We start from the raw sequence: 22,913 nt of genomic DNA on the forward strand, positions 1-22,913 counted from the left end.
GGCTGACTGCTGTGAGGTTGTCCAGGAGGCTTGTGGTCTTGGGGTCATTGTACCTATCAAGGTGGTAGTTGAGGTCGCCAAGTAGGATGTAGTTGGTGGAGGTGAGTGCTTGGAGTTGAATTGAGGTGGGGGTCCGGGTGGTCTGTAGACTAGTGTGACATGGAGCGGGGAGTTGGGGTTGGTCGAAATCTGGAAGTGTAGGTGTTCATGGGTTGGCTGATTATGTGACTCGTTGGTGGTTGTCAGACGGAGGGTGTTCTTGTAGACTATGGCAATACTTCCTCCTGGACGGTTGGCTCTGTCCTTGTGGATGATTTTGTGGTTGTCTGGAATGACAATGGCGAGGTTCGGGGCCGAGGTGGGGTGATCCAGGTCTCCGTGAGGGAGGCAACATCCGGGGCGGTTGAGTCGATGACGTCCTAGATTTCTACTGCATGCTTGACGAGAAGGCATGTGTTGAGGAGTATGCACTTGATGTGGCTGTCTGGGTGTGGTGTGAGATTGTGTGGTGGTTGGTGGAGGGTGCGGGAGCATGAGAGTCCATGAATGTTCCTCGGGTCAGCTAGGTGGCAGACTGATGATCTTTCTGGGTTGAGGGCACGTAAAGTGTTGGAGTCGAACTGATGGATGGAACGAGGACCAGGGTCCATGGCGGTAGGCGCAGTCCCAGCACGGACTGGCGCAGATGGGCTTGCCTTTGGCGAGGCCGTAGTGTGCTAGCTGGGCGGCTGCACAGCGGTCACCCTTAAGAAGGGGATAGAGGGTCTGGATAGCTGGGAGGCGGGAGGGTGGGAAAAGTTCTTTGCGGGTGGGGTAGTGGGGGCAGGGCAGCAGGGGCAGGAGCGGCAGGAAGGGAAGTACGGGAAGTGCCAATAGGGAAGGCGCAGAAAAGCGGCAAAAAGTGAAGCAAGAGAAAGAGTGAAAAACAGAGAAAAGCAGCAAAAGACAGAAAAACAGAAAGCAGACAGAAGTAGATAGCCACTAGGGCCTTGATCTCAGAGTGGCAGGGTCTTGAGGAGATCTGTTGCAGCAGCAGGTGGAGCCACGCAGTAGGGAGTGACAAATGCTGACCCGAAAGCCTCCCGGGTTCCATTCTTTTTTCAGTAAACTTTCACCGTTATGGAGAAACATTATGTTAGCCAACTAGAATATTTGTATTCACCAATACACCAACAAATCACACACATGTATGCACACAAATACCACATAAACTTAAAGTTTAGTGGGCGAATGACATACGCTGACTGAGGCCTTGTCTAGACTTTGTCTAAATAAACTTAGATGTCTCTATATTACAAAAATCAAACCCTAGATCCACTAATGGACATTCGCCACATCCCTTTCTCAGCCAGTCATTTAGATGCCTGTTCACAAAGGTAAATGTGTTTATTTACCCAAGTGTAAACTTACTGTTCCACCTAGTAGTAACTGTATAGTTTTTTGCTTTTTGCGATTTCTGAATGTAAATAAACTGCCAGGTGGAGACCTACCCTTCTCCACTCCCTTAAACCTAGACCTAGAGGTGCAGCCTGATAGGACAGGATTTACAAATGTAAGGCCCATATTTATACCTTTTGGTGCAAAACTGTGCTAACACTATTATATACAATTTAAAATGTGAAATAATTCATTTTATTAAGTCTTATTTCCTATGCGATTTTATTTTAAATCCTTACCTCCATTATTTTCCATAAAAAGTGTTGCGGTACCTGTGAGTGGCATGATTGGTGCTGGATTTACTCCAAGGCTGAACTGGAGTACATTTACTACTATTTTCAGGCCTGCTTGGCTGTAGGAACTTTAGAAGTATAGTCTGTGAATGCCAAAGGGCTTACTCTTTTGTGCCTGAGTATTTGCATCTGAATTTCTGGCCCTAAACCCACCTTCTTCCTCAAATTTTCTAGCCACTTCCCCAGGTTCCTCTCATATCTACTACTCAAACATATATCTATGTGTGTGGTCATCTCTGCATAGATAAGAGAGTTGGAGGTCTCTGCATGTAAGTCTGTGAATGGTATTTTGTAGTATATTTGTAGTAGTATTGCCTTCTTCTAAATCCAGTGATAACATTCAGGATCTAATTTCCATTCCATCATATATTTCTTAATCATACTTCAAATTTTTGTGGGAAGGAGTTTCTAATCAGTACAACAGACAGTACCATAGCCTCAGTAAAGGCTGCCTTCTTCCCTGATGCTGGGTACATTCATTATGTCACAAATGGCGTTGGAGCCCCCCTCTCCCCTCCCCCAACCTTCAAGGAGCTAATATGACTTCCATTTCAGGCCCACATTCAGGAAGAAACATACAGAATGAGCTGTGGGGTAAAAGCATGATCATACGGACTAACCGGCTCTGGGATTGGATTCTAGTAAATCAGTCAGACTGAATATCTAGAAATGAAACAAAAAAGTAAGGAGTGAAACACTGGAAATCAGTGCCCCTACTCTCTGGAATGATCTCCCAGTTCGCATGACACTCTATCGTTCTCTAGAACAATTTAGTAAGGAACGTAAAACCCATCTGTTACTTTAATACCTACTCCAGCTTCATTCAAGTTTGGTTGTGTTAATACTGTCACCTTGCTTCAGAACTGAAAAAAGTCAATGTTATACATTGAAAAAGGACACAAGCATACGTTACAACTCAACAAGAATGATGCACAGACGGTGCAAGGTAATATGGACAGCCATTCCACAACGCAAAGTGTAGTATGGGAATAATTTAATAAAAACTGTAAAAATGCAGTTTAAATAAAATGGACAATAGGTGGGACTTTGAGAACCAATATTGAACATTTTCCTTGTACCCAAGGATCTTGTTCAGACGTAGGTAGTGACAAGTGATGATGAAAATTGGCCATTTGTTGTTGCAGCTTCATTGCTTATGTTTTCCATGGATCTAGTGTGGGCAGCACACAGACTGAGGAAAAGGAATTAACCAGTTGTGGTTGAACATAGACTCAATGAAAAGCAATGGAAAGTTGTGAGCCACTCTTAGCCATAGCTCAAGATTTGATAGGACATAAAGAGTACAGTATTAAGTCTGAGCAAGCACAACGGCAAACTGGTGGACTTGCACATTACACCTAGTTAGGTAATTGTAGTGGATATGAACATTTTAAAACTGTTAAGCCTGTTTTGGTTTGACCAAGACACCAAGAACAAGCCTAAGAGATCAGTTTGTTTCTCTGTGGTGCTTTACTTTGCTTTAACATGATTCAGCTTTGGTGTTTTGAGAGTACATAACTGCTCCATTTCCAAACTGAACTCTTCAGTATGTTGTGTGATGGTGGTGCACTGCTTTAGTGCACTTCTGAATGAATGGATGCTCATTGGTTAGTCAAACTGATCTGTAATGTCAAGTGTGTTTGAAGCATTTGTTTTGTAAAATCAGTTAGGAAGAGGAAAAGGTACTGAGAGGACACAGAGCCACCGGGGTCTTCCTGAATCCAGGAAAGGACTCTTTGGAGAAGAAATTCTCAAACTGAGTTCGTCATTCTGACTTGTGCGGTCTTTTCCCCGGACCGCGGAAGTCGGGGTGCCAGAATACACACCAGTGCTGGTGGTCTTCTATTACGAGTACAGAAGGATTTCCGCCACAATTTGGGCAAAAACCTCCAGTAGTTGTGCTGGCGGTCGGAGGCAGAGGGACGGTTCCACCACCGGCCCCGCCCTGCCAGTAGGACACCGCCTGCCGTATTACAACCTGTAATACGACCTGGCGATGTCCTGATGGCGGGGCGCTGCCAAGGTGGGAGAGCCGGGTCCCATCCCCTCAGGGAGGAGCACCTTGTTGGAAGAGGTAAGTGTCCTCTGCAAGGGGAGGGGAGTAGGGTGTGTGAATAGATGTGAGTGTGTGTATCCGTGTAATGAATGGGGGGGTGGGAGGGCAGTGTTTGTGCGAGCATGCGTGTGTGTAAATGTGGTGATGGTGATGCGTGTGTAGGTGATTGTGAATACTTGGTCGAGGTGCGTGTGTGCATGCATGTGGACATGGGTGGGGGTTGTGTGTGTATGTATGTTGAGAAAAGGAGAGGGTTGGGGGATGGAGTGTGTATGCATCTCAATGGGGTGAATGTACTGAGTGCGTGTGTGAGTGACAGTGTTGTGCGTGTGAGCGTCTATGTGTGTATGGATTTGGGGGTGTTGCGTGTGTATGTGTGTGCACGTGAGTGTAAGGGTGTTGTGAGTGCGAGTGAGTGAGTGCAGGGTGTGCGCGTCTGGGTGTGTGTGGGTGCGTGGGTGTATTCGGGGGTGAGGGTATGTACGGGGATCAGGGTGGGGGTAGGTACAGGGATTGGGGTGGGGGGTAAGAACAGGGATCGGGAGTGGCGGTAAGTACGGGGATCGGGGTGGGGGTTCACTGCAGGGAGCGGGAGTGGGGGGTTCGGGGAGGTGGGGGGTGGGAATGCTGTAAGGGAAGAGTGGGTGGGGGGCTCTTGGGTAGATGGTGGGGGAGTCATCTACCGGCGACAGGAATGTAATCTGGCAGTCTTCACCACCGGCCCATTGGCGGTGAAAACTGCCACCGCGGCCCTGGTGGTCAAAGACTGCCAGGGTCGGAATGACCACCTGAGTCTGCCTTGTTGGATGTCCTCAGAGATATTTACTTAGTTAGTGAGGAAGAATCCGCGCTGGGTTCATTTATTCAAATGCTCTTTGTTAGACCTGACAGTCATACAGTGGTCTTCCCACAAACCTTTTGCCTGCCTTCACATTTTTGCTGATTTCTTTTTGTTGGAAGAGTCTTAAGACTCTAAGCACTTTATCACTGCTGACCAGTGCTAAAGTGTACGTGCTCTCTCTCTCTCAAACAGGGTTAGATTTGAAGATGTCTAATTGGCATATTTAATTTACTTATACATCTCTTGTTAAAGTGTACTATGTGTACCCAGGATCTGTAAATTAAGTGCTACTAATCTGCCTGCAGCATTGCTTTTGCCACTCACTTAAGTAGCATGTGAAAACATGTCCCAGGACTGCCACTGCAGCCTGAATGCGGTGTTACACTGTCATGTCGACTTGGCATTTAAAACCACTTGCCGAGCCTTAAGCACCTCTTTTATTATATACAGGTCACCCCTCAGGTAGCCCTTTGTAGCCTATAGGGCAGTGTGATATGCAATTAAAAGGTAGGATATATATTTTTGAGTTTTACATGCGCTATTAGTGACAAACTCTCAAACTCATTTGTCACTATTGTGTGGCCTACCCCTCCCATAGGATAGCATTGTGGTTTACTTAATACATTTATCAAACTGTAATTGCTTTTTGGGAAGGGGTAGACCTATCACGTTTACTACCTACACATTTGTAATGATAACTCTGTGTGCCTGCAGTCTGTCTCCAATACATGTCTGGGGTGGAGAGATAACTGGGCTTGTGCATTCCCTCTGAACAGCCACACACAAAGAGAGCTTAGGTGTGAGTGATGGGCCATCAACATCCTGATAGGCCATCCTGGGCTTCTGACCTTGTCTACTCAGTACACTTCTGGGCCTGTGGATACTTTGCCGGAAGGAATGACTTCCACTCCATTGCTGCTCTGGAAGAATTGCTTTCTTGCTGTGCTGACCTGATGCCCTCCTTGCCTGGGTGAGAAAGACTGGACCCACAACAATTGAACCCAAAACTAGAGTGACTCCAAGGGCTTCCTGGATTTCCTCTTGTTTTTCAGAAGTCTCAGGGACACAAAAGGCTTCCAACTCATCACCTACAGAACCTGGCACCAAAATCTGAGAGTCTTTCCTTGCCAAGTGGTGGCAATCGTATCCTGGGTCCCTGGAAGGGGGAATAAAGTGCTGCTCCAGTCCAAAATCCATGCATCAATGCCATTGCACTGCTCAGATCCGGTGCATCTCCATCAACACTAATGCATCACCACTGCTGCGAGGATCGAGGACACCACATTGCCGTTGACACTGGTGCATCATCGCTGCTGTGAGGATCGGAAACACTGCATTGCTGACTGTGCAAAGCATCTCCTCCAATCACAATGCAGCCCAACTTTGCACGGTTGGATCCGACCTCTTTAGAATTGATGCCACTGCATTGCTTCCTTTGCTCCTGTTCTCGACGTAACTCCAAACCAAGGTACTGTTTCGGTGGGCCAAGGCTGCTCCCTGTATCTGACCTACGGTCCATTGCGGTCGGCCAAAGTTTTCAGATTTGACCTGGTCGAGTACAACTAGATAGCCCCAGGTGACGCTTTATGCATCTAATCACTACAATTGAGTCCATTCTTTAAAAATTCATATATCATATTCTACGTATTGGATTTCTTTCCTTTTGGTCTTGTTTTGTTCAGTTAATTAATTTTTATTTTTCTATTTTAGCTTTTTGTGTGGTGTTTTGACTGTTTTACTGATGTCAACTAAAAACCCAATTTCTAACACCCTTGTTTATAGAAGCATTTTTGCCATTATAGCCAAAGATTGTGAGAGGTAGATCCTTACATGTCTAAATTGAAAGTGAGTTCTGGGATTTTAATTGCACACAGATCCGAGAATAGTGACACCAACAAGTTTATAAAAAGAAGACCGATCTGGTAAGGCTAAGTAAATGACAGTATGATTGTGATAGTGAAATTCAAATCCATAGGGAGCATTTAATGGAGATCCAGAAAACTTGTGAGGGTATAATGTGAGAAAGTCTTCTGTGTTTTTATTTATGTATGTATTAGAGAGTTAACTCACAAAAGCACTAAACCAAGTTCTGAGTTGGAGATAAAAATACCAACTTTCCGCATGGGTGTGTCCTTACCTCGGCCTAGTTGTGCATTCCTTGGCAAGTACCAGCAAAAAAAAAAAAAACTAGTTTAAAGCTGAACTCGATGTACATGTATAATACTGAAGAACAATTTTGATACACGTGGATGCAGGCATATTTTCTGAATGAGTTCTCTTGAGTTTGAATCACTCAACTGACGAGTGCATAAGAAATGACCTAAACCATAGCACAGGAAATTAGTCAACTTTTGAGTTGTTTTGATATTTATAGAGTGCTTGTGAGGCCTAAAGTACTTTCTCATTAGTTAAGTAATTGTCATCACAAAAGCAAGTCAGATGTAACAAGGCGCTAGGAAATGTCCCTAGTGTGCCACACTAAGGAGGAGTATGTCCTTTTTAAAATCATGGTAAGGATTCACGTATTGGCAAAAACGAATTTGGGATTTACATCCTATATACTTGTTCAAATTGAACATAGTTGTTATTTATTTCTATATTTAGTTGATTATTGTAAGAAATCTTTTTATTATTTGGGGTGGGTGACTGCCCATTTCAAGGAATAATCACATTTCTTGTCAGGGTGAACCCTTAAAGTCACTACATTAACCTAAACTCAACCCCTTGATAGTTATGGCTCTGAGCAGACAGGCTTAACTTAGGGAAATGTGCAAATTATGTGTGCAGTACCAAAAAAGTAATAAACTCAAAATGCAAAACAATAAAAATTCCAAACTGAAGTAGAACAATAGTGTGCATTTAAAAAAACAAAACAAAACCAAAATGACTTAAAAGACCAATAAAAGGAATTTAAAGTTCTCAATTCATAACGTTTTAAGTAAAACTAGCACTGAAAAGCACTAAGGCCCTCATTATGACCCTGGTGGTCGGTGGTAAAGCGGCGGTAAGACCGCAAACAGGCCGGCGGCAAAAAAAATGGAATTATAACGCCGCGGTCATCCGCCACTTCACCATTCCGACTGCCATGGTGGTGAAGACCGCTGGGCTGGAGATTGTGGTCTCCAGCACGGCGGTCTTCACTAGACCGCCGACGGTATCAGGACCCTGTATACTGCCATGGATCTCGGGTGGTTGAGAACCACCATGAGACCCATGGCGGTAGGCACTATCAGTGCCAGGGAATTCCTTCCCTGGCACTGATAGGGGTCTCCCCCACCACCGCTACCCCCCACAAATCCTCCCCCCACACCCCCCACCTCCTGCCACCCCCCAAAGGTGGCACAACCCCCCTCCCCACCCCGACCCCGAACATTCAAATATACACACCCCTACACGCACACACCCCCAACATGCACATATACACACCCCTACACGCACACATACACCCCGACAACACATATCCGCACACATACACACAGACATGCACACCGTCCGACCCGCACACATTTCCCATACACACAACACCCCCGCACGCATACACTCACTCACTCACCCCCTCTACACTCCCACACGCACACCTCCATGCACGCACACAACAAACAACACCCCCGCACCCACTTACCTAACGGATGATCAACTTACCTTGTCCGTTGATCCTCCGGGAGGGGACGGGATCCATGGGGGCAGCTCCGTCACCAGAACACTGTCACCAGAAAACCACCACACCGAATCATGGGACGTGATTCAGTGGGCGGTGTTCTGTTGACGTGGCGGTGGAGGTTGAGCAACCTCCACTTTCCCGCCGTCCGCCAGTATGGCTGCTGGCGACTTTCCGTACAAAAAAGGACGGTGGGCTGTCAGCGGTCATAATATGCGTGGCGGTCTTCAGCACGGCGGTACCTCAGCGGTCTTGCGAAAAGACCGCCGAGGTCGTAATGACCCCCTAAGTGTCAATAATAGTATATGGAGATATTAATTTTTAACGTTTTAAGTAGGAGTAGCACCAAGAAGTATAAGGTATCGATTGTAGTCAATGACCGTGGTAGACCGAGACCTAGGTGCAATTTGAGGCTGACCAAGATGGAGTGGGGGTCGGATACTGCCTTCTGACTTAACCTTTAAGTCCTAATTCACCACAAGAGTGCACTTCTAAAGCCCCCCAGGACGGACCTCAGGGGAGGCCCTTAAAGGCTCACAGGGTGTCAGGCAGAGGCCAACAGGAGGGTCCAGTCCAGTTGTGACTGTTCAACTGAAGAATTGCAGGAAAGACCCCGTGTAGCTAATTATGTTCCTGTAGCTTGAAAAGAAGGCCAGCCTTCGACTCTGGGAGTCCACTTTGTCCTGAGTTCAAGAGGGAGCATGGTGAGTTCTTTAGGTCTCCTCTCTGGTGACAGACAGCAGGTCTGAGTCACTTCTGTTCTTCCGCAGGTCCGGTGGTGTTCTGAAGTAGATGCCTGTTTTATGGCTGGAAACAGTTAGTGAGTGAGAATGACTTCTGGACATACCCTAGCCAATAGGGTAAACATTCCCAGGGCCAACCCTACCCACCTTGGGCATTTCCAAGTTGGTGAAAGTCTTTGACCACTCTAAACTTGGGCTCTGAGGAATGAGCTGTATGTGGGAATGGACTATGGTAATCCCACTTCTAACACAAGAATCCAGTTTGAAGAAGTTACTGTACCCCCAATAAACCCAGAGACAAACATCTGATAGCACAAAAGCAGGATTGCCCAGCAAACAGACAGAGTCTACAGAAGAATTGTCTTTTCATCTTCCTGTCTGTCTCTCTGTCAACCCACCTCGACTCATTTTAAGGTTCTTTTTGCACTACGCTCATGGATCAATATCTGATTTTATAATTAAAGCATTATACCACTTTTCTGTTATATAGTTTTGCCTTCCTATGAAACTGTCCATGTTTATGCCTCTTATTACTGTTGTAGCTGCTTAATTTTAATTTATGTAAAGTGCTACATTGCTTGATCTAAGTGTTGTTTGTGCAGTAGTAAAGTCCTCAAATAAGTAAATCTGAATAGTAAGCAAATAACATGTTGAACTCAGGACAGGCTTCAAAAACTTTTTTTTCACTTAACAGAAAGCACTATCTTCATTTACATTCAAAAAGCATAAAGTCAGTTTATGAGATACTTTTTTGAAAGGTTCCATAGCACTAGCAAACCCATGGACAAATCTCAAACAGTACTTGGAAATCATAAAAAATAAAATAATTAATACAAAACATCAATAACTAAGTTCTCTTTTGCCTCAAAGACATCAGGTTTTTAATATATATGAAATAGTCAAACTCAATAGAAAATAATTTTCACCTCCATATATTCACAGTCATACCACAATCCTCTAAAGTATACAATGCCACAACGAATGCCCCACTGTGTTCATCCATTGTAAGCAGATATTAAAGACTCCACCCGCTCAAAAGCCCTGTTAGAAATCACATATTTGGAGAGTGCATTTAATTCTGGGGTTAACATAATTTGGTTATAAGCAGCCTTTCGTTAGCTGAAAAAAAAGATTTAGAAAAATCTAACTGTGAAAACATTTTGGGCCTGATTCACAAAGGTAAATTTAGACCAAAAGACGATTCACAAAGGTAAACTTAAACCAAAATTCTAAACGTACAACAAAGGTCTAACTTTACTATGACTAAAGTTAGAGTTTTGGTCTAAGTTGAGACTTTTGGTCTATGTTTACTTTTGTGAATCAGGCCCATTCTGTATTCTGAGTTATGGTTTACAGTCTTCCTGAATGTTCTTGCACAATGAGCAAATCTCTCTGAAGAGAGGCAAACTACTAGGTCTGGGTGGATATCACTTAGTCATGCTACGTGGGAAGTCGCAAAGAAACTCCATTGCACTACGCAGAGTTCCACTAGCGGGTGGAGTGTATTGCCGTGCCTGTTCGTGTGACATTTAACATCACTGGCAACACGAAGTACGTCCTTGCGTTGGAATTTTCACGCAAACAGCACCATGTGGTTCGCATGGGTGCGGCCATCTTTCTTTTTTTGCTTGTTATGGTGCTGGGGGTTTACTTTTTATCCCTGTCTATATCTATCCCATCCTACACTTTTAAAACCTCTTTTCGACAAGTTTCTTCTTATTAAATTACCTTTTCTCTTTGTGTTTTTATATTTTAAATTTTCTCCTAATTTTTGTGTGTTTTTTGTGACTTTTGTACTGTTTCATTTTTTTTACTCTACTCTCTTTTTTCCCCCTTCCTTCTACCTTATCTCTTCCCCCCAAGTCCACAGCACCATGGCAAAGCAGGGGAAAGGCAGCAACAGGCCCCCAACCACAACCGCCAGCCACCTTCTTTGCAAGTGGCGACATGAAGGAGAGCAGCGCTGCGCCATGTTTTTTGAGGTGGAGGTGGTTGCCTTGGTGTTCTAGGTGCAGCGCCACCTAACTTCCACCTTGCCAGCAGGCTGCAGGCCCAGGTCTGGGCACGGCCTTCGGGAGCACCAACAACTTTGGGAGAAGGCGTGCTAGGCTGTGCACCTCAGCTGTGGGGTCTGGCGCACCCAGCAACAGCTTACGCACTGGTGAACCAATATCCTGGACCGTGAAACAGACCTGCTCGACCTGCTAGGCGTCGAGTTTGCGGGGCTCGTAACTAATAATTAATTATTAGTTGTGTTCTATGCCAATAGCATCTTCCCAAATAGCAAGCATGTTGTTCACACACAGGTAAGTTAACTTTATCTTACAAATATAATATTATGTTATCGTCATCTAGACAGGGGCTCGGTGCTACTTAAGTGTACTTGTTTTTTGCGCTTGCTTGTACTGATTGAGAAATAATGCAGAGACTCCTCCTGTGCCCTATCTAAGATAGTCATCGTTAATATTAGTATTAGTGAGTTTCCATGTTCTTTCACTTCTCTGTGCCTTTATTTTTTGTACCTCGTACACTGTCAACTGCCAAGCAATTTCCCAATGATGAGTAGTAGTTTTGCATGCATCCAATCTATGCATTGAGAGATTGAGAATAAGATGAGAACTGTAGAAATCATTCAGTGCAATTTATTAGTAATTCCTAAATGTAGTTTAGGAAATTTGGAACAGGGTTAGGAAATTTGGAATAGGTTAGTCCATAATATTAGTATTATTACTATACAGGCGTTCTAAACCTCTGATGTAGAAAGGTTACTGCGTTTGCCTTTTCCTTTAATGAAATTAATATTCTTGGAGAGATTCATTATAAACAGTACCACTAATCTTTTATAAAACATTTTCTTATATCGTCCAGCATCCAAGGGCAGGAAGAGGGCTGGTGGTGAGGCAGATGAGGTAGCTGAAGGTGGCTCCACAAGTGCTGGGGCAGATGGTTCTGCTGGCCCCAGTATGTCCTCCTGTTGTTGTTATTAATATTTATTTCCCTAACGTTTACCGCTCCACATTTAGAATTCTTTTTTACCTTTTTACTGTGCCTGTCTCCTAATTTTTTTCCAACTCCACTTCGATTTATGTGTTGAGTAAATTCTTCTTATCCATGCATTATCCTAGTTACTTATTCTCTATATTTCAAGTCTCTTTACTTCAAACTGGCTGTACTAGTCTGTCTCTAGCTTCCTTTCATCTGCTTTGTCAGTGGGCTTTCCCTCTCCTCTTATGTATCTTATCTTGTGGAGTGTTGGTAAGGTTCAGAGAACCCATGTACTGAAGACTGCATACCCATGTAAGGTATTCTACACGTTTTGTGAAAAGGCTTTCTTTTCTTGCTCCAGCTCAGTCATTAAAAAAGGAAAAAAAGTGTTTTTGAACATGGTCATGTAATTGTTTGTACCCCCCCCCCCAATGTAGTGTATGTATTATTAGTACACTAGCAGTGATGACTGTGCACCATGGTTGAAAGTATGAGGAGGATGGCCCAATTGCATTAGCCAACCAAGACCATATGTCCTTCATTGACTAATTCTTACACCCTTTTATTTCTCTTGAAAAACTCAGATTTGTCAGTAGCTAGTTTTGACCCTCTATTACCAAAAGTGTTTTTTTTTTTACTTGACTACCTGGCTTTTAAAAAATTGCCAAACAACAAGATGCTCACCTGATATTTTGATAGAAGAGAAATCTGTAACCGAAATATGGTGATGGATTGCAGTTGTATTTTGCTATTGCAAAAAAACAATAGGGGGAGGCATATCTGGCGTCTAAATCATGTAGGGCCAGATGTAGCAAAGTATTTGCACGTCGCAAACGGCGAAAATCGCCGTTTGCGAGGTGCAAATGCCTCTTTGCTATGCAGAAATGCATATTGCGAGTCGGTACCGACTCGCAATATGCATTTCCGACTCGCAAATAGGAAGGGGTGTTCCCTTCCTATTTGCGAGTCTGAGTGGTATGCAATACCATTTGTGACCGCGGTCGCAAATGGCATCGCAGTTACCATCCACTTCAACTGGATGCTAACCCACTCGCAAATTGGAAGGGGTCCCCATGGGACCCCTTCCAGTTTGTGACTGGACCCACAAATATTTTTTCAGGGCAGGGAGTGGTCCAAGGGACCACTCCCTGCCCTGAAAAAATACCGAAACTAAAGGTTTCGGTTTTTTTTTAAGTGCATCTCGTTTTCCTGTAAGGAAAACGGGCTACACTTAAAAAAAAAAAAACTGCTTTATTTAAAAGCAGTCACGAACATGGAGGTCTGCTGACGACAGCAGGCCTCCATGTTTGCGAGTGCCTATACTCGCTATGGGGCCGCAATTTGCGACCCACCTCATGAATATTCATGAGGTGGGTCATTGCGACCCCATAGCGAGTTGCAGTCGGTGTCTGAGACACCGTACTGCATACCAATTTGCGAGGTGCAAAGTGCGAGTCGCATGGACTCGCACTTTGCACCTCGCAAATTTTAAATTTGCTACATCTGGCCCGTAATGTTTTTTTCTAGCCGCAACGACCACAAGGGCCGGGGCCAGCAGTGACAGCGCCAGTACAGCTGTGGGAGTGGATGAGGGTGGAATCTCGGCAGCGGCAGTAGCTGACAGTGGTAAGCCCTATTGCTTGCTCATTTACAATTAGTAATATAGTCACAACAAGGGTGTACTAGTGTTGTTGACTCACTTATCAATACCCTGCTTTAGCAGATGCAGCGGAAGTTAAGTAAGCCTCTTCAATCTGCAACTCAGCAGACTAAGGTTCATAAAATGAACTTGAACTATGATGTGTTTTAGAAAATTGAAAGAAGGATGGTCGAAGAATGGAGGGGTGAAATATAATATGAGTGAATGGTTGTGTGGATGAAAGGTTGCATAATAATCATATAGGTGGGTGATGAGGAGGATGATAGGATGCATAGGTGGGTGAAGGATGGATGAAAGGGTATACGGATGAAAGGATGCCAGACCAGGTGGGTGAAAGATATGGGTGAAAGGATTCCTTGCCTGGATGAATTAACTGACTCCTCGGTGGATTAGATCTCTTGGATGGATTAATGGGTGAAAGGATGTATAGGTGGTTATTGGGTAAATGGATGTTTGTGAAAGGTTAGTAGAGAGCCATTTTTGAAATTTGGATGGTATTAAATGGCGAAGCACTGGATGAGAGAATGTAAAGCTTAGCTTAAATGGTGTGTATGAAAGCCAAGGGTGAAGGATAAAAGTACTAGAAGAATAAATTTGGAATGATGAATGATAAATGATTGGAATGAAGAAACAAGGGAGCTCTTCTCTATAGGGGCGTTCTTCTAACCTACTTTACTTGCTTGGAATGGTTTTAATCAAAGTTTTGAGTCAAAAGGTCAGATGGTATTTCAGACTGTTCCCTTGACTCACAGTACTTTTCAAGCGAGGCAGGTAATATGTATCCCAGCATCTATTTACCATCACCACTCTCCCTCGCTATGGCTTTTCACTAGTGCCACCCATGATTACCTAACAGCTGCATGGTTCAATTCGGCATGTCCGGCACTATAATGTTGACTGTGCAATGTGCATCTGTCTGCTTAAGTTACGTTAATGTGTCAACCACTTTTCAATGCATGGCAATGCAAAAACAAGGTGTATTGCCCTTTCCTCCCAGTGCCCACTGGGTCAGTCACTGACTATTACTTCACTTTAATGTTTTTTAACGTCTGTCCCAGACGTCTGAATAATTTGAAAAATCCAATGTTTGCTTGCACCACATTTTTCAAGCCAAGTGATAAATATGATTCATTATGGCTTTCATAACAGATTTATTTCTGTTCTAATTTTTCCCTTTCAACATTCGCCAACCACAGTGAGTCACACTACTAGCCAAACCTTAGGCACATGATGATGATGATGAAGAATTAATTGATCAGTAAACCGCGTACTCTGCCTACCTATCCTAATTCCCTCTACTTTACCCTGCAGTTGAGTACGTTAAGAAGATTCCTTTCCTTACTGCAAAGCAAATTTATTTTTGGGAAAAAAAGTAGTTATTACAAACTGTGATAGAGGAGGAACACGAGGACAGGGAGTAAAGTGGTCCATAGGTAAGTGCCTTGATTTTGCTGAATGGGATAGTCTATGATGATGCGAATGCGCCAAATACAATCTTTATATCCCATTCCTTAATCTTTTCCCTGTACTGCAGTGCATCACTTTTCCCACATCCTACTTATGGGAGACAGGATGTCTGCATGATTGATTTTATTATACTATTTGGTGGGTGTCATTGTTAGTATTCATCGCTCTTGTAGTCCAAGTACAAAGAAGAACAGGGCCATTGGAATAGGATAATTTTCTTGTACAGCTGCCCCAGTTGTAGACAGTAACAAGTACAACTAGGGTGCCAGCTGAGCTAGCAATGCCATCATTAATTTGGCACAACAGGAAAGAGAAGAATACTTGTACTCCATAGTGCATATTATGGCTGTGACTCTTATCACCTTAAAATTGAATGGCCTGAGGTGACCACCAAATGTACTGCTACTGTGCCACTACACGTTTTTAAACAAGCGTTTTGCTCAGAGCATTGTTTACAATTTCTCTTTTTTCTTTCTTGATGTAGTTATTCCTGCTAATCCACCAGCGTGGCAGGAACTAGCAGCCCGGCGGCGGCAGCAGAAGCTGTAGGTCATACAGGCTGAGTACCAGTGGCTGGTGATCCTTGAGAAAGAGGAGGAGGAGGCGGCAGGCGCAGTTGCTGCCAGTACTCAGGGTCCCAGCCAAGCTCCAGCACCTCCTGCCCGACAACACCTCTGCCGCCATATCATCACTGCTGTCCCCCAAGACCGTTTTCCAATGCTGTGTCCTTCAAAGGATGGCACTGTTAGAGGCCCATAAGGCACGCATGGAGGGGCTCTTCAGAAGAATTCTGGCCTGCCTTTATCGCCCTTCTCTGTCCCTTGTTTAACCTTTTATTTTGGTGGGTGGGACTTGTGGGTGGTGAGGGTGGGAATGGGTTTTTGCAGGACTTTTCTACTTTTTTTTGTGTTATTCTTATATCGTCATGGACAATTGGACAGTTTTTATTGGAACATTCATTTGGGAAAGGGGCATTTGTTTGAGGATAATGGTGGGCCAGTTGTGGGTGGAAATTGTGGATATTTATCCTTTTTGTTAGGGACGGGGGAAATAAATATTTATTTACAGTTCTTTATGCCTAAAATCTTTTTAGGGGTGTTTTACTTCGCACTGCTGCCTTCATCCAGCGTGTTTTTCAAATCTGCTGATGGTATTTTCCTTTTAACACAGCATGTTTTGAAATCTACTGATAGAGTATAACAATTATTTATGCAGTTAGGTAACCTTGTCCTAATACTCTCCTAGTCTCTGCAGTGCATTCTGTAAAATTTGACTCATAGGAGTGGGGTGGAGAGATTTGCTATTGCCCATTATATTGCCTAAACTGAAAGTACAACAATACTCCATAATTCTCCTACCAGGATGGATGAAGTGAGGGGTGCATGGTTTCTCAAGGTACCATGGTGGTGTAGCAGTAGCATGATAGCGCACTTACAGTAAAGGCATTAGAAGCGAGGTCTCACTCCACCTTGGTGAACTCAAATGAAAATCCTGGATACTGAGTTGAGATTGCTTCTACCACATCTGCCCTACCAAGTGTGTGATTTATCAATGATGTAAATTATTAAGTAACACCTCAACAAATCACACAGCCCTGGGGAGGAGGGTTAGGAATTTGATGAATGGATTGGAAAGGGATTTTGGTGAAGGTGTGACAAAAAGACAAACACTACACAAACACAATATTCATCTGGGAAATGATCAGCAGCCTGTTGTGGGAGGAATCGAAAAAAGTGAATTTGTATGACACAAATAACTTTATATTCCATCAGCCGCAGTGAGACCCACGTTGTTATAATAAATATCTAAAAATGTTTGGTCACCAACGTTTGCAAAATAGTGCATATAATAAATCTTGGGGTGAAGCTAACACACACAGTTCTAAAAGAAATATTATTGAAAGAAAAATTAGACTAGTCTGTATTGCCAAATTGGGTGGTGCATCTGCAATCTTTTTGGATTGCCCCGTCAATCTTCTTGGGTGCCTGCCTGAAGCATTCTGATAAGGTAAGCATGCGTTTTATAGTGCAGGAGAAGCTTTGCAGGAGAAGCTTCATGAGGAGTAGTGTACCAAGAAGACTCAGAGGTTGCTGAGCAAGACCAGAGACCTTTGTGATCATTAATGTTATGGCTGATGTGCAGTCAATTAAGTGAGAGCAGTTACAATAACCAGCAATCACTGACAACTGACAGCATGTATCGGGATGATCAAACTTGCAACTGTCATGCTCACCATAACACTTAGCCTAGAGCACGTGCATAATGTGACATTATCAGCCATCACATGTCTGTCTCCACCAGTTTCCTACAACAGGCCCCCCACCCAACCACACAGTTTTAAGTTGAGCCAGCCAGCAGACAGACACAGCAGCATTGCATTTCCCAAATCAAGTAATCAACACATCTCTCACCACCAGTCCACAGACTGAAGTAAGCCTCTTAGACTCATCCTCACATCATCCATGTTGATTTCCATGAAGTTGATAACTTCCTTCTTCTGGCAGTTGTTTAACTTTTCAATTCACGCTCTGATTCTTTCCATCACCCTCCAGACTCTGATTAAAATTATTATGTCCAACTCTATACCAACTGCTCCTGAGAGTCACAGTCTCCTGACCCAATTGAGATAGAGCTACCTGTAGCGCATAGTTGTGTTTAACAACAAGAGAAACATTGAGTAGTTTTTTTCTGGACTAGAATTTTGTTTGTTAGCTAAATGGTCAGGTCTTCTTTGACAAATGTGAACCAGAAAACAAAGCACCAGAAAACAAAGCAGTGTGAAAACGCCAGCAAACAAATTTCTCTAAGTGTCAAAGGGGAAGGGAAAAAAAATCACCATCAGGAAAATAAATAACACCAATTATTATTATACCACGAACATTGTAAATCAATCACTACACAAACACAAGCCAGCGTAATAATATAGTTAAACAATAAACATCTACTCTCACTATTGCCACCACTAGACATGAGTCACATGAACCATCTCAACATTAAAACAAGTATCGCTCATTTCAAACACTGAGGCATATTGCATTATCTAACTGTTTCAATCAAGCATAGTAGCATATTGTTAATTCTCTTCTATTCCAGAAACGGCCAGTAAGCTGTAAATCAAATATCTAGGGCAGTCCTGCTAGGGGACAAAAAGGAAAGGTAGGTACAGAATGGAGACAGGCATTGTCTCTCAAATCTCCTTTAAGTGATTTTGGGTGGCTTGGGGGCTTATGCAATGCACACTCTTCCACCTCAAATTCGACCATACTTGTGCCTAAAACAGTTGCGGTTAATTAGTCATTTAGCCAGATACAAACAAAATAAAATAATAAGTTTCCCCCAGCTAGCTATTATTTTTCTCAAAGCAGTTCATCACTAGTAGAAAGTTCTATGGTGCCCACAGGTCTAGTCAAGGAAGTACAGTTTGTCCTCAAGCTCAGGTTTGTTCACCCAGAGGTTGGTCAGCTAACACACTACTATGACCTGAGTCCAACCAATCACCCTCATCCAACTCCTGTTGATCCTGGTCAATCTCTTGACATTTTGGGGCTAGAGACTGGTCCTTTTCACTGTGACAATCGCACCAGTTGCACTGAACACACACTCAGCAGATACACTGGACACAGGGCAAACCAAGTACTATATTGTCAGCCTCCTGAGCACTGGCCATTGGTGCCTCTTCCCATACCAATACACCAATGGGTTGTGACTTATAGATCTGGACCACCCTCTCAATAGTCACTGGTGCTCCACGTTGCTTGAGCTCTTTTGCCTTCGCCTCTGCAGTGGACCTAAGCCCTGCCTTTAGAAACCAATCAAATGCAGATTTTGAGGCTGCTGTTCCTGTTTCTGTGGTTGTTGCTGGCGTTGATTGTAACAGCTGTGAGCCAGCAGCACTGCCTGCAGGCTCAATGAAAGTTGTAGGCTGCACCCCAGAACTTCTGCCTGGGAGTGGGCATCTAATTTCCTGCAGTTCTATTTCTAGGTCTCTGGCGTGCTCAGCAATCCAAGTCTTGTAGGTTGAAACATCCCCGTCTGAAAAAGGAATGAAGGTGGCCAGTAATTGTTTGTACTGTGGGTCAAGAATTGTGGCACAGATGTAATATTTGGATGACACAATGGCCCTGATTATGACCTTGGCGGACGGCGGAGGCCGTCCGCCAAGGTACCGCCGCCAAATGACCGCACCGCAGTCAGAAGACCGCGGCGGCCATTCAGACATTTCCTCTGGGCCGGCGGGCGCTCTCCAAAAGAGCGCCCGCCGGCCCAGAGGAAATGCCCCTGCAACGAGGACGCCGGCTCAGAATTGAGCCGGCGTAGTTGCAGGGGTGCGACGGGTGCAGTTGCACCCGTCGCGTATTTCAGTGTCTGCTTTGCAGACACTGAAATACTTTGCGGGGCCCTCTTACGGGGGCCCCGCGGCAACCCCTACCGACATCCTGTTCCAGGCGGGAGACCCGCCAGGAACAGGATGGCGGTAGGGGGTGTCAGAATCCCCATGGCTGCGGAGCGCGCTCCGCAGCCATGGAGGATTCTGTAGGGCAGTGGTAAACCGGCGGGAGACCGCCGGTTTACCCTTTCTGACCGCGGCTGAACCGCCGCGGTCAGAATGCCCTCGGGAGCACCGCCAGCCTGTTGGCGGTGCTCCCGTGGTCGGTGACCCTGGCGGTCACCGGCCGCCAGGGTCAGAATGACCCCCAATGTCTCTTTGCAGTCTTGTATTAACAGGTAAGCGAAAGATTAAGCTCTCTGCATCTGTTTTTTTCATCCACACCTGCGTACGTTTCAGACACCTCCTTTAGTTGTTTCTGCAGCATATACACCAATAGAATAGCTTGGCCCATGGTACAGTCCACCTTGTTGACTTCCCATGTGAAAATTTCTAAATTTCAAAGGAAGCAGCGTCTCTGTCAGGTATTTGACCAGGTCCCATTGGTCCATCTCAATGATCGTGCCTTTCAAAGTTGCATCCCCTCTTTGCTTGACATATTCATTGATCAGTCTGTACTGCTGTAACATGTAATAAGTAGAATTGTAATGTGTTGGCACCTCCTGTATGAGGGCTTTAACTGGCACTCTATTATCATGCTGGATAATCCTCAACAGCTTGTGAGCTTTAAAATAATAGCTAATATGATGCAGATTCTTCTGCATGTAGACAGTAAGTTGCTGACTCGGGTCCTTTTTTGAGAAAGTCCTATACGATGTTTATGCTGTGCACCAAACACAGGACCCTGAAATAGCCTCTCTCTGACATGGCATTAACTACATTACTGCTAAATCCAATGTTAAGCTCACTGGGGCGTAGCCATTCAAAGACCTTGTTGTTAAAGTCATCCAATATCTTTGCTGCTGTATGGGATTTCTCCATGGCGAACATTGCTTCTGTTGCATGCTTCTGAGCACCATTACAAATTTCAGCAGTGTCAACACCTACAGTGATCCTTTCTTTAATCCCCACAAAAGAGACCCAGTGTGCAGTGACGCACATGTAATCAGTGGCTCGGAAACTGGTCCACATGTCTGTCGTCAGGTGGTTTGTGTGAACAGCACTCTACTACAAAGCTTGTCCAACCAATTCCAGCACATCATGATGTAGCGCTGGAACAGCAACTCTGGCGAAATAGCCCCGTCTGGGATCCTTCCATTTCAGTCAGATAGGTGCCACAAATTCTAGAAAACCCACTCCTTCCACAAAAGAAAAAGGGAAGAGGTCCAACGCTAGCATTTTAGCCAGTTTCCCATTGTACAAACATGCCATTGGGTGGTTGCGTTTGTACTTCTCCTCCTGCCTAAACATGGCAGTCATTGTAGCCTGATTTGTTTCTTTGCTTGTGCCACTGATGCAGGTGACTTAGAAGGTGGTGGTAGGCTCAATGGGTGTCTCAGGGGGGCAGACACTGTATGTTCTTGACTTGGTGTTTTGACCTGGCTCTGAGTCTTCCTGTGCCATTGCAATGTTGCTGATGTGGGCAACAATACTGCTGCACTGTTTGGGGGCAGGGCTGATTTGTGTGACAAACATTTCACCCTCTTCTTCACCTTCACTATCCACTATGATCGGATCAGATTTCCTGCTTTCAACACCTTCACTAACACCACCCCCACCAACACCTTCACTAACACCCCTTGCAGGCTTTTGGACGCTAAGGTGCGTCTCTCAGCAGATTGTGTGGTGTTTTCTCAAATGGGTTGTTTGGCCTCCAGTTCCATGGTTTGTACCAAGTTTACCCTGACTAACACTAGCTTGGCAAATGGAGCATATGGCAATGTTTGGCTCCTTTTCACTAACCATAAAGAAGTCCCAAACTGGGGATTTCAATTGCTGATGTATGTGTGGAAGGGGACTACCATGAAAAACCACAGGGATTTGTGAGGCAAGGAGTGGTGGAGGTGAAAAATGCAAAAAAGTATACAATAAAATATAAAAAACTGCTCATACAGTACATTTAGTACCTACTCGGCCTGAATAACACACAGAATGGCTGCCAGCCACATGGTCAAACAACAACCAGCAAGGAGGCAATGCCACCACAACAAAGAAGAACACATGCAGGACTACTGGCTGCTTACACAAAATGGCCACCAGACATAATGTCAAACAACAAGCTGGATGAATAGAAAACAAAAAACATATATGGGTAAAGGACCATAATTGACTATACAAAAAGGGCCCCTGCCCACATGGCATGGGGAACAAAGACAAATGGTGGCCTATGACAAAAACTCTCACGCACTAGCCAGACAAAGAAGGCATTGGTACAGGTGAAAAAATCAGCATTAAGTCAGTAATTCCAAAAACTAAAATTAAAGGGGCTAAAAATTTGACAAGAACAACACACATCATACAAATGCGTCAAGTATTATTACCCCACCCTACACTGTGTGCAGAAACATTTTGAAATACCACCAAACAACATTTTGTTATCTTTAATCCAATGCCATCCAGGGTCTTTCAGTTCCACAGATACCACAAACAGTTGTTTCATCATGCATCCATGACCAGTACATGAGCCTACAGCTGGAAGGCTTACTTCATTAGCAGGCTAGGCAACGTAACATCAACATAGTGAATTAAATGGATATTGCAAATTTACAAAACAGAACATGGAGAAAATGTAGTGAACTGTAAAACATTTGCCTTTATAGAAAAAAATTACCAATAAAACTAGGGGGGTCATTACGACCCTGGCGGCCGGCGGTATGTTGGCGGTAACATCGCAAACAGGCTGGCGGTGTTCCGCCAGCAATTATGACCGTGGCGGAATTGCCACGGCCATACTGCTGGCCCCTCCATTTTCCCGCCAGGATTCCGCCTGGCGGTCATAATCCCCAGGGCACTTGGCATGAGCAGTGCAGGGGCCCCCAGGCATAGCCCCGTCGCGCATTTCACTGCCCGAATTTCGGGCAGTGAAATGCGCGACGGGTGCTACTGCACCCACTGCACATCAGCATTGCCGCCGGCTCTATTACGAGCCGGCTGCAAGGTTGATGTGACATTTCCGCTGGGCCAGTGGACGGTAACACTGTTACCGTCCGCTGGCCCAGCGGAAATGTCATAATAGGGAGCCAAAAATGGCGGTATTCTTTTAAAAAGACCGCAGAGGTCGTAACGACCCCCTAGGCCCCAAATGCAGGCCACCCACCAAAATAAATTTTAAAAAACAAATAAAAGTACAGATAAATCCTGGTACATGCCCTCCATCAAACATAGAAGTTGTACAAGACCCGTATACAAGTGTTTTTGAAATGTCAAATACAACAAAGTCCTTAATC

The sequence above is a fragment of the Pleurodeles waltl genome, chromosome 9 (assembly GCF_031143425.1).
Source record: "Pleurodeles waltl isolate 20211129_DDA chromosome 9, aPleWal1.hap1.20221129, whole genome shotgun sequence".
NCBI lineage: Eukaryota > Metazoa > Chordata > Amphibia > Caudata > Salamandridae > Pleurodeles > Pleurodeles waltl.